Below are 11937 nucleotides of genomic sequence, written 5' to 3'. Positions count from 1 at the left end.
AGGCGTGGATGAATGGCCTCATTCTCGCTCCATCTCCCTTTTTCTCTCTGACTTTGCAGCTTTTGCTCGCCTCCCATTCCCTCTCTCCTTGTCTTTCAAACTTTCTCACCCTCCTTTCTCCTCAAATCCTTACATTGTATCTTTTTTTTTTATAACTCCCTGTGACTTCAGTCTTCCACTTCGGCTGCATGCTCCTTTCTCTCATTCTCTCCCTCCCCACTTCTTTCACTTCATCTCTCCCTGCCCTAATGGACCAGTTTCTCCATTACCCCTCTCAACTATTCAGATTTTTTTCCCCCAACAATTGAGATCCAACCCCGTTTCCATAGTGAGAGGAGGTCCACTTGATGGTTTTCCTTTTTTCACAAGGCCCCAAGTCTTTCTTCATCACTCTGTAGTTTATCTTCCTCTCTCATCTCCTTCTCTCGAATGTTCAGACTGAGCAAATAACTGCAACAACATTTGTACCAATATTTATACATACAAACAGCACAACTGTAGAGTGTAGGAAAATGCTATCATAAACATTTGTCAAACACAACTGTGAGCTTGTTCTGTAATTGATAAATGATTTGTGAAAACACCGCCAACTACTGCCTCGGGAGAAATACTACAACATTGTTTTTAATTTCTCTTCTATTTCCCTCAGTTGCTGTAATGTTTTTTCAAGTGGCATAATAAAAGTTATAATAAAAATAGAAAACGAGGAAAGTTTGCTCCACTAAAAATATGAACATTTCTGGTAATTATTTCAATTTGTTTTTCTCAAAGTTATCTCGCCTATGGTGATTATTGATGTGTTTGCATGCATGCCAAGACAACTGCTCCTTTTGGGCATAAAAAAATCTATATAATTTTAAAAAATGTAAATAATTAAAGTCAAATTTCTTACATTTCTTCTCAGATAGAGATAAAATAAGCATTAGTGCAATGTAAACTAATATAGCAAATCAGTAATGACACACAGTGCATGAAAGGTTTGACTTCAATATTCACTTCATAACACATTTCCATTTGGCTGCAGTTGCTTTGTCACCACTATATTTGAATTGGCTCCACACACAACTTATTTCAATTCACTACTTAAAATAATTTGTAAACAGCTGATTGTATTATATTTCAGTCAACTGCTTCCAATTTAGTTTAAAACTACACGCCAACTGAAATTTTTGTAATGCCTTTAAACTTCCCATAGCAGTTTTCTGAACAGACTCAAGCAGCTGCCAGTTTGCTTCAGATATGTTATAACATCTAAAACCTGCTCCCCATAATATTTCCTAAAATGTCTTTTCTGAATGTGATTGGGTTGAGGTGAAACATTTATTTGTAACTTCTTACTCACCCCTTATTTTTTCATGCCTCACATTATTAGCTCCTTCAGTTTTTTTCTGTGCAAAATGGATGACGACACGGTTGCTTCATTTGAGGAAATGTCTTTGTAAACGCATGCTCTGTCTGAGGCATAAACCAGGCTAAACAACTCAGCTGCCCTTTCAATACCTCAGCAGTGCTGGCGCTTCCTCTTCCTCCGGTCTTGATTTTCTCTCTTGCTTCTCTTTCTGCCTTCACCTAAATGATGTCCCAGAGCCCCACTTACCCCCCGCCCCCCTCTCTCTCTTTTCGATGTCCCTGGTTCCTCTAAGTCTGTTCTAATCATCCGTTACTCCCTTTCTATACTCATCATGTATCTTCACTTCTTTTTTTTAATTTTCCCCCAAGAGTTCCATAAAGAACATTCTTTCAGTATGATTGGCCAAAGCAACATTTAGCAATAAATAATGAGAAAATATAAGTTCAAGGATACAGAACTCCCCCTGCTACTGGAATAACTCAATTTATGTGTCCATTTGTGCGAGTATGGTCAGACTACACCTCCGATGATAAATAGAAATAGAAAATGAGTTTGGATCAGGCTAAACCTACAAAAGGAGAGAGAGATTAGTCGAAAAATACGTGTGAAAATTCATTATATTCTTGCAAATGCTTTTATATCCACATGGCCCATCAAACATAAACATCAGGGCGGATGCAGGGATGTACAGATGGATAAGGATAACCTTCAGAATGCAATTAGAACTTGTGGGTCTCAAATATCTTAAATCAAAGAGATTAAAAACTAAATAAATACGTAAAATAATGTATTCATTCATTCATTCATTTTCCAACCGCTTTGTCCGTTATCTGGTTGCGGGCCAAGCTGGAGCCTAGCTCAGCAGTCAGTGGGCGAGAGGCGGGGTTACACCTTGGACAAGCCGCCAGTTCATCACAGGGCAACACAAAGACAGACAATCAGCCACACACACACGCACACCTACGGGGTAAAGTAATGTAAATGTAAAAAATTTGACAAATTATATACAGTACTTCCCGCGATGCGCTGGTGACGCATTCGGGATGTACATCTTCTCTCGCCCATAACAAGCTGGGATAGGCTCCAGCAAGTCCCGTGACCCGCAGCAGAAAAACGATATGAAATTGGTGGAAATTATATACTTCTATTTTTAAAAATTATTTTAAAACTAACTAATCCATATGTCATCTGCAACTTTTTTTTCTCCAGACTTCTGACCAGGATATGATGCTGAAACTCTGTCTCAGCTTTTCAGCTGGAAACCCAGGGAGAAGTGGCGGATGCGAGATGTATAAATAATTTATATTGCTTGATGCCTGTCGGAGTGCTGTGTGTTTGTGCATATATTTTTGACATGTGTGTCTGTATTTTTTGGTAGACTGTGTGTGTGAGTGAGTTCATGATTTTTACGTGTTTATATGACAAATAACATTTTAAATGATGAGCCAAGATGCTGCTGGAATATTTAAATATTTGTTATTATTTACATTACTCCTGTTATGCCTTCTGTTTGTGTTTAATGTGGTCATGGCAACATTGTTTCCATGGCGGTTGTTGCACAATGAGTGAGGACGATGTAAAACTAAATTGGAAAGTGTCGCTGTATTCCTTTGAGGTTTCATTGTATGTGAACATTCTACACAAATTCAACTTTTTAATTTTGTAAAAAATAAATATCATGGTAGTAGGTTTAGTTCATTATCTGATAACAGTGATTGTGTTCATTGTTATGCAGATGTGTGTATTCTCCAAGGTTATTAACTCATACCTCCTTTGAATTAGAAATACTTGGATATAAGTTGTATTACTTATCAATAATATGTGAATGTGTCTGGAGGGTGTGCAAGAACATGTCGCATAAAATTTCTCTCAGCACACCGAGATAAACAAACCCACACAGCCATAAGGCTTGAGTGCAAAAAAAACAAATCTGAACACATTTTAATTATTCATTTTATCATTTATTTATAATAATGATTCTGGAAATAGAACAGTAACACAGTGAATGCAGATATATCCAGAAAGCACATATTTATAGCAATTAAATAAAATCTGGAACAATTGGAAAATAGAGTGTACATATATACTATATATATATATAATATATATATATACTATATAGGGGTGTCAAATTATCGCGTCAAATACCGGTCTTCCACGACAGCCCTAGTATGTATATATATATATATTCTCTCCATAAGTATTTCATAATATTAGATGTAAGTGTCTCCATATATGAGCAAATTCCATGATGGTGGCAGTAGAGTGGTGAGGAGAGCTGCTCGGACTCCTGCTTGTATCTCTTCTGTGGCGGTGAAACAGGGGATAGATATCCATAAGTATTCAGAAGTATTATCTTCTCCTTCAGTACAATGACCGGGGTCATCTTTATCTGTGATCTCATCTGTAAATGTTACATTGCAATCCTAGTTACCGGTAGTATTTTGTTGGGACCGGTCATTGCTGATGTTATATATGTTTTTATTGTTATAGTTTATACGGTTGTCAGACAGGTTTTGATATCTGATATTTTCTCTTAATTAATTAATATTAATACATTTCTTCTGAATTAGAATAATGTATTAATCCCAGGGGCAAATTCCATCAGCAAAAGTTGCCCACTCAACAAAACTCAGAAATTAGAAATTGACAGTATGCACGTAAAGTAGAGGTAAAGCTTTATTTTATCATTGAATGTTGGCAACTACAAACACATCAACGAGATTTGATTAACACCCTACAAGGGGCCCCTCGAAACAATCACACACATGCATAGGAGCCCCATAGCATGCGGAGAGGGCAAAAGGTGGACACGCTGCCACAACTGGCACACCTGGAGCAGTTGAGGGGGCGGTACCTTGCTCAAGGGCACCTCGCCAGTGCTCTGGAGGTAGACTGGCCTCCATCCACCAGCGCACACTCCATATTTCATCTGGGCTGGGATTTGAACCGGCGAACCTCCGATTCCCAACCCAAGACCCAAACCACTGCACATAATTGTTCATTATCACAAATAAAAGTGCTGAAATAACATCAAACAATCATTTCTAGTAGGTTACAGACGACATAGCAGCGACTCTGACTGAGTGCTTTGCTTTCCGCTCTGCTACTCAACTTGTCCCTCCCACCTACAATGGGAGCCTATCAGCTTGCGCTAAACAAGCCCAAATGCTTCCTTGTTTCTGAAGCATCCTTCAGAAACAAGTCCAGTTTCACCCCCCACAGCATCCCCTGCTTTTCAGATGAGTTTGTTTAATCTGTTTGCATCTGCAACCCTCAGTCTGCTGCCCCAGCCCACTACAGCAAACAGGATGGATAGAGAGAAATAGTATTAGTATTAATAGTATTATATATATATATATATATATATATATATGTCAATTTTTCAGAAGCCATTTTCAAGGTCGCGGACTGCATATAAATACTATATTCTATATATAGTACTGTAGTGGTAATATTATATAATATAGTATACATTATGGTCAAAATATTAGCATCAATTATTGATCTGCATTAGAAGCTTTATAGCCTTCCAGATTATCTTACTTGCTCTATGGTGAGAATACATTAAGGAATACCACAATGAAGGAAAATAAGTTGTTTTTCTCTGTTTTCATCAGACTCCTGGCAAATGATTCAAAATGCCTATAATTTTTCCGGTATAGCCCACATGTCACTCTGGTAATGCAGATATATTGCTTTCATCTGTCTTTTGTTCTTACCTCCTCCAGTATGACTCCCGTCTCTTCTTCCCTCTGTCTCCCCCATCTCCGTTTTTGCTGATTGCTTTGCGCCATTAATATTTCATGTGTAATGTGGCTCTTTTGGTTAGTGTGAGCATGTGTATGTGCTTTCATGAGTCTGCATTTGTGCACGTGCATGCACTCAAACATATGTCTGTCTGCCTCTGCATATGTGCTTTGGTGCGTCCGTGCCGCAGTATCAAATTCTGCTCTCGCAGCTGTTGCAGAGTCTCAACTTCGTCGTGATCTGCTGTCTACCTCCAAACCTTCAACCACTCCTCGTGTTTCACTTTTTTCTTCTCTCTTGTCTTTTTCATCTGCATCCCTCTGATCTTCAGCCGTGTTGCTCTAGCATTAAGTTTTCTTCTTCACTGCCACCTTATTTTTTCTTCTTCTGCAACATCTTGCTGTCTCTTTCCCCCGGTGCCCTCTTCATCCCTTCCTCTGAGCTATTCCACCCCCACGATTTTCTTCCATTTCTCTAGTTTTAAACTTTCAGCCATTCTTAAAATACTTTCTTAATTTTTTTTAAAGTCATGATTTTTAATTTAGAATATACATGTATATCAAATGAAATATAAAGCATTCTGTATACAAAATGCACTGACTTCTATACACAGTATAATATTTCTTTTAATAATTGTGAAGTTAAAATGTTGAAGATGGATAAATATGCACTAGTGATAAATGTGATCAGAGAAGACTTATTGTCTCTCTGCCTGTACTCTGTGTGTGTGTGTGTGTGAGTACATGGACCCGCACATGCTTTGAAAGCCTCCTACTGATTACAGACACACACTGCTTCCTGCACCTTAATGAACAGAATATCCACTGACACACACTTTCCATTAATTTAGCCTTGTCTCTCTTTATGGAATTTCCATGCATGTACTCCTGTTCGTGTGTGTCTTCCTGCTTGTTCCTGCATGTGTGTGTAGGTGTGTGTAGGTGTGTGTGTGTGTGTGGTTATGCATTAACTCTGCTCCCTGGTGGGCCCAGGGATGTGATTGGCTGTAGATGAGAGCTAAGGTTGGCACAGCAATATTTCCGCAGACGGTCGTAAAGCAGTAGGCCCGGAGCGTAGGCAGCATCTGCCTATGCACTGCTGCCAACACACACACACCCACACACCCACACACACCGCACACACTCTCCCTCTCTCTCCCTCTTCCATTTGTGTATAAAACAGGTTGACAACCATTTATTGACGCACACACGACAATTCATAATCTCGTGTTCAGCCCCTGCCCCCGGTCTTTCGTGTCAGTCTATTCTCTCTGGCACTCTATCACTCTACTGACATCTCTCCGTCACTCCTCCTCTGTCTCTACCGCAGCTTTGTCCCTCGTAAACTGTTTGTCTCTGTCTCATATTTAGTTGTCAGGTCCTCCATTCTATTTGTTCACCTGACCCTTTCTATCATGCATACAGAAGTAAACTGTCTCTATAGACACTTCTTAGGTTCACGTGTTTCCTGCTCACCTTTCTCATCCTGCAAAAGGCTCTTGCACTCATAAAAGGTCTGCCCTTGAGCACTTTCTTTTCTCTCTTTCTATTTCACACACACAAAAAGTAACTGATCTGACACCCACACATGGGTTGTTGTGGCCAGGAGATCCTGACATAACTTTCAACCTGACCTTTCATACGTCAGTGCTCCAGACAGATGAGTGGCCTCTTGCTCTGCATCTATCTACTCACCTTGCCCTCACAACTACAATGGGAGCCTATTAGCTTGTGCTAAACAAGCCCAAATGCAATGACAGCCAATCAATGTCCACTTCTGGGTGTCACTGACTATTCCACCCCCAACAACTCAAGCACAAAAAGCCCAATGCAGAAAAACGGATTTTATAAAAAGGCAATACAGAAACAGCAAAATTAGAGATTCAAAATTAGATTAACGAGATTAAAAAATCTCGTATATATATATATATATATATATGCTGGCTAAGGGGCAGCAGTTGAAACTTGATTAATCTGCTCAAGTACACGGTCTCAATAAATCATTAATGAATAATTTTCACAGGTGAGAGTGGGTGTGGGAAGTTAATGGTGAAAACAAACTTAGGTGAGAGCATACTGTCCTTCCCTCGCTGAATGGTAATTTTTCAAAGAATGCTGCATATGTTAGAAGTGTTTCTGCTAGTGTGTATGTACTGTATGTGTGTATGTGATTGCACAAGTGCACGTGAGTGTTAATTCCTGCTGATCAAGCACAAAGTCAGGTGTGTTTGTTCGCTTAAGAACCTTTCTGCCCCTAAAAGCTCTAGGTAATAACATCATCCATCACCAGCTTTCACAGACGTGTGCATGTGATGTGTGTGCGCGCTCTCATGTTGGACAGAAAGGTCAAAAATCAGGAAGAGTTTGCAGAGACATTGGGGGCATGGCTTCACTGCAGGAGCTTGATCAGATGAAAGAAAAACACACAAAAAACATGTGCACAAACTGATGTCCACAAATACTGAGCAACAGACACAAATGCCCAGAACGTGAACATAGCCGAATACATGCTTTAGTGCACAGCAGTCACTCTTTACTAATTAAGAGGGGAAACATTGTGGAACGACATGTCAAGGCAATTGTGAGAAGAAATAAACAAATGACATCAGAGGCGAGATCCATACTGCCAAGATTACGGTACATTCATTATCACGCTTAATCTGTTCCCTTCACGCATTCACGTGTTTCTCCATCCCTTTGTCAGACAGGAAGATTTTTAAATTTTTGATTATCCATTGCTTTCATATATTATCTGTCTTTAATTTCATACACTGTAATTATGCTACTTCATCATTCACTGCAGGGCAACGTGGTACCCTTATTTATTTTATAGGAAAAAACACGCACATATAATTGAAAGTGCTGCGATAGAAGTCCCTTGAGCTGAAACCAAATTATCAAATCCTGGCATCCTATCATCTGGCTAGAATAGAAGCATAGAGTTACTTTTATCATGTATTTGGCAAATCTGAATTAAATTAAGAGTATCTTAAACTATCTTGTGTCAAATGTATCCATGGCTGGCATAAAAAGCAGAAGTTTATTTCACTCTTTGATTGTTCTGCTTTTGAGATTTATACTGCATTTAGTTTCTGCTCCATGCCTGATTGAATCTGTGACATATAGTCCAGTCTACACAATGTCAAAATTGCAGAAGCCATGTGCAAGGTCGTCTCATGATTTGTGCAGATATCAATATTTTCACCCAAGTGTACATCGTTTCCTGCTTCAAGGGATTTTGGTTAGGATAAACTTATTTCAGCTGCAAAGCAGCGCTGCTACAAAAGATTTAGAGCCTGCTGGTGTGTTTATGGTGCTTCTCCTGGATTTAATTTATCAGTTGTAATGTGCTTATACTGAAGGTTTCGGATCAACTACATTCTTACAAATTTTTGAACAACTAAATTATTTGCAAATTTTTATATAAGGGGTGAAACCTGACAAATAAAGGTGAAATATGGGAAGTAAAAATGTGTTCCGGACCCTTCTTTTATGTGCAGACAGTCCATAACTTTTTGACAGCTAGTGCTGTAGCAGTAAATTTCGGGAGGGTTAAGCCCATGCTGTCGGTGCCAGCAAGCTTGTTATTCTGATGATGGAGGGAAAGGAGGAGAGGAGGAAAAGCTTCCTGATCTTCATTAAGAATGACTCAGCGCCTTTTTCATTTAGTCAGCATTTCCAAGGCTGATGGTGTTCCAGCAACACTTCTCGGAGAGCTATTCAACACAGGGAATTGAGTGTTTAAGAATAAGTCATTTCTTGAATGAAACAATGGCTGAAAGCATGAGGGACATTGCATGTGTGCTCCCAAGCTCCCAGGCCTCCCAAGGAGACACTATACCGCCTAGGTGGGCGAGACGATGATATATTAAATATATCTATATATACACTTCCGTTCAACAGTTTGGGGTCACTTAGAAATGTCCTTATTTTTGAAAGCAAAGTTTTTTTCAACAATAACTTTAAACTAATCAGCAACACGCTCTGTACATTGCTAATGTGGTAAATGTCTATTCTAGCTGCAAATGTCTGGGTTTTGGGACAATATCTACAGAGGTGTATAGATAGAGGCCCATTTCCAGCAACGATCACTCCAGTGTTCTAATTAGGGACGTCGCGATCCGATCTCGTGATCGGAAACCGGGCCCTGGATCCCGATGCCTTTGAGCACCCCCAAATGGTATAGGGCCTTTACCCTATACCCTCTCCGCATGCTAGGTCCCCTATGCATGTATGCGTGTGTGTGGATGATTCAAGTGGCCCGTTGTACTATGGTGAAAATGACATTTTGTTGCGTCTTTGCAGTGTAACATTTAAAAATAAAAACTTTATTTCTTCTTATTGCACCTAAGTTGGGAAACATTTTACTGGAAAGCCTGGCCACATAGTTGCACATTTTGTGTATTAATTTGTCTTTGCCTGGACAATGTCCACTAAAACCATGAATATATTCTTAATGCAGGAGGGTATTAGAAACTTAAAAAAAACCTATGCCGCATTACAAAATGCAGCTTCTACTGGATTGAGCTCTTTTATGGTCAAGTCAAGACATTTTTGGATGTTTTTTTTCAAGATATGAAAAACTGTATTCATTATTTATTTTAACTCTTGAAAGAACCTTTCCTTAGTATTTCCGGGATGCACAAAGAGCTTGTTTACTGTGTGAACTGTGGTACTTATTGGTGTATTGTGGCAGAAAACACAATAACTTTTGAATGTGAAAGACATACCGGCACATGGGTAGAAATTGAATGGAAAATATGGGATTCTTTAATAATAATAAAAAACACCTGAATAAAGCTGGAAATACAATTCTCCATCGGCATTCATTGATACCAAGGACACACAATCACTTGTTTCAAAACCGTGATCCAAGGTCCAAGGATCCAAGGTCTTTTCCATTTGCACAAATCTTCTGTCTTTTGACTGACAGTTACTTGTAGATTAGAGAGAATGATTCAAAATGAATGTCTTCAGAGTTTCTTTCATGAGTGATTTCAATTATATACACACACAATAAAGATGGCACTACATTTCTAGGAACTTGATCACAGCAACAAAGGGCAGCTAAATATAAACGCAATAACAATTGCCACCATGATGCAATAATACAATCCTTAAGTATTCTGAGTGCTAAGGCTGACAGAGGTGTGCACAGCCTCTTTTCAACATGTTGTCAAAGGACTACAATTTCATAGGCAGTAAAGGGAGTGTAAGAAGGGAATCCTTAGAGAGACATACTCATAACGATGAAAGATCACGCGAAAATAAAGCACTTGAAAAAATATCATTTGAAAACTATACAGCACCCAGAGTGCAAACCCTCCAACAAAAAAAACATTTACCTATTTCCTCATTCTATATAAACATGAAAGTTCCATAACTCCCTGCCCATGAAAACCGAAAAGCAGGAGCACTGGAACTCAAGAACTCAGAACACTGGCACTTGGCAAAATACATGCATGTATGCAGGCAAAGCATAATCTGGCAGATGCCAGGCAGGTGAACAGGCTCTAAGTAGAGAGCTGGTGATGAGCATGGATATGCCTCGTTTGGTTCAGCCAGCCTGTCCTCTGCCACGCCCAGAACCAAATTAAAGGAGCAGAACATAAGTGAGGGAGGGGACGCCGAGGAACACAGAAAAATAAACAACAAATCAAACAACATAACCATTACACAACATTCTGACTTAAAGTCACATGTTTGCCATATCAAAACTAACTCTACATGAACTCTGCCCATCTCTTCACCCAAGTGTCCAAGACACACGGTCGGAGGTCCGATGACATGACATTAAAGTCGACGATCGACCTCTGACCTAGTGTCCTGGTGCCACGCGCACTTATGGACATCCCTGTGCTCAAAGCAGGTGTTTCTTATGGACACAGAAGTCCAACAACAGAACACCATTCACGTTCAGATCGGGGAAACCGTTCATCCCAATTACCCCCCCACCAAACTGAGCGTTGAAATCCCCCAGAAGAACAATGGAGTCTCCAAGAAGGTCCGGGTGTCCGCACAGCCATTCGGCCCATAGACCGAAACAACAGTGTCCCCAACAATAAGGCGTAGGAAAGCTACCCTCTCATTCACCGGGGAAGGCTCCAATACATGGCAGCTGACTTGTGGAGCTATAAGAAAGCCCACACCATCTGGTAACCTCTCACCGTGGGCAACAGTCCTGGCTCCATGAGTGAAGCACCGGTTGAGCCATACTGGGTGACATCACTGTCCTTTTTTCTCTATTTTGTATTATAGGGACTCGTCACCCAGGACCTGTTTGGCATGGGAAACCATACCAGGAGCGTAAACCTACTGACAACATAACTCCTGCATCATTGAGGCACTCTAACACCCCCCACCACGATATGGAGGGGAAGAGAATTATAAATGTTAGACTGGGCGGCCATCTGCCTTGTCAAATTTGTGACACACAAGCTCTGGGGCAATACGGGTCGGCAATACGGGTGTGCAAATAAAAGAGCATGCAGCAGGCATTGCGTTGCTCAGTGTTGAGTTCAACAAACCCTTTTGGGATTTTACCACTATCAAAAGGGCATGTTGTTATTTTCCTCTCCCGTCACCGTGGACACTGATGAGAAGCCACTTCACCTGCAGCTGGGCACTATCAGCGCCCAGCTGCAGGTGATTCAAAATTAATAGGATTTATGCCAGGAAAAATAACAACAGTTTGCTGTCACTACTGACTTTTAATTCATTGCAATTCTCCTTGGCACATTTTTATTAGTTGCTGCATCTGTCACTGTGAAAGACTGTGGCACTCAATTGTGAAGCAGGAGGGAGTAAACCATTTTTACGATAAGGTTGAGCTAAGAA

The sequence above is a fragment of the Brachionichthys hirsutus genome, chromosome 17, assembly GCF_040956055.1.
Source record: "Brachionichthys hirsutus isolate HB-005 chromosome 17, CSIRO-AGI_Bhir_v1, whole genome shotgun sequence".
Taxonomy (NCBI): domain Eukaryota; kingdom Metazoa; phylum Chordata; class Actinopteri; order Lophiiformes; family Brachionichthyidae; genus Brachionichthys; species Brachionichthys hirsutus.
The sequence above is the reverse complement of the archived record's forward strand: the minus strand, read 5'-3'. Positions refer to the sequence as shown.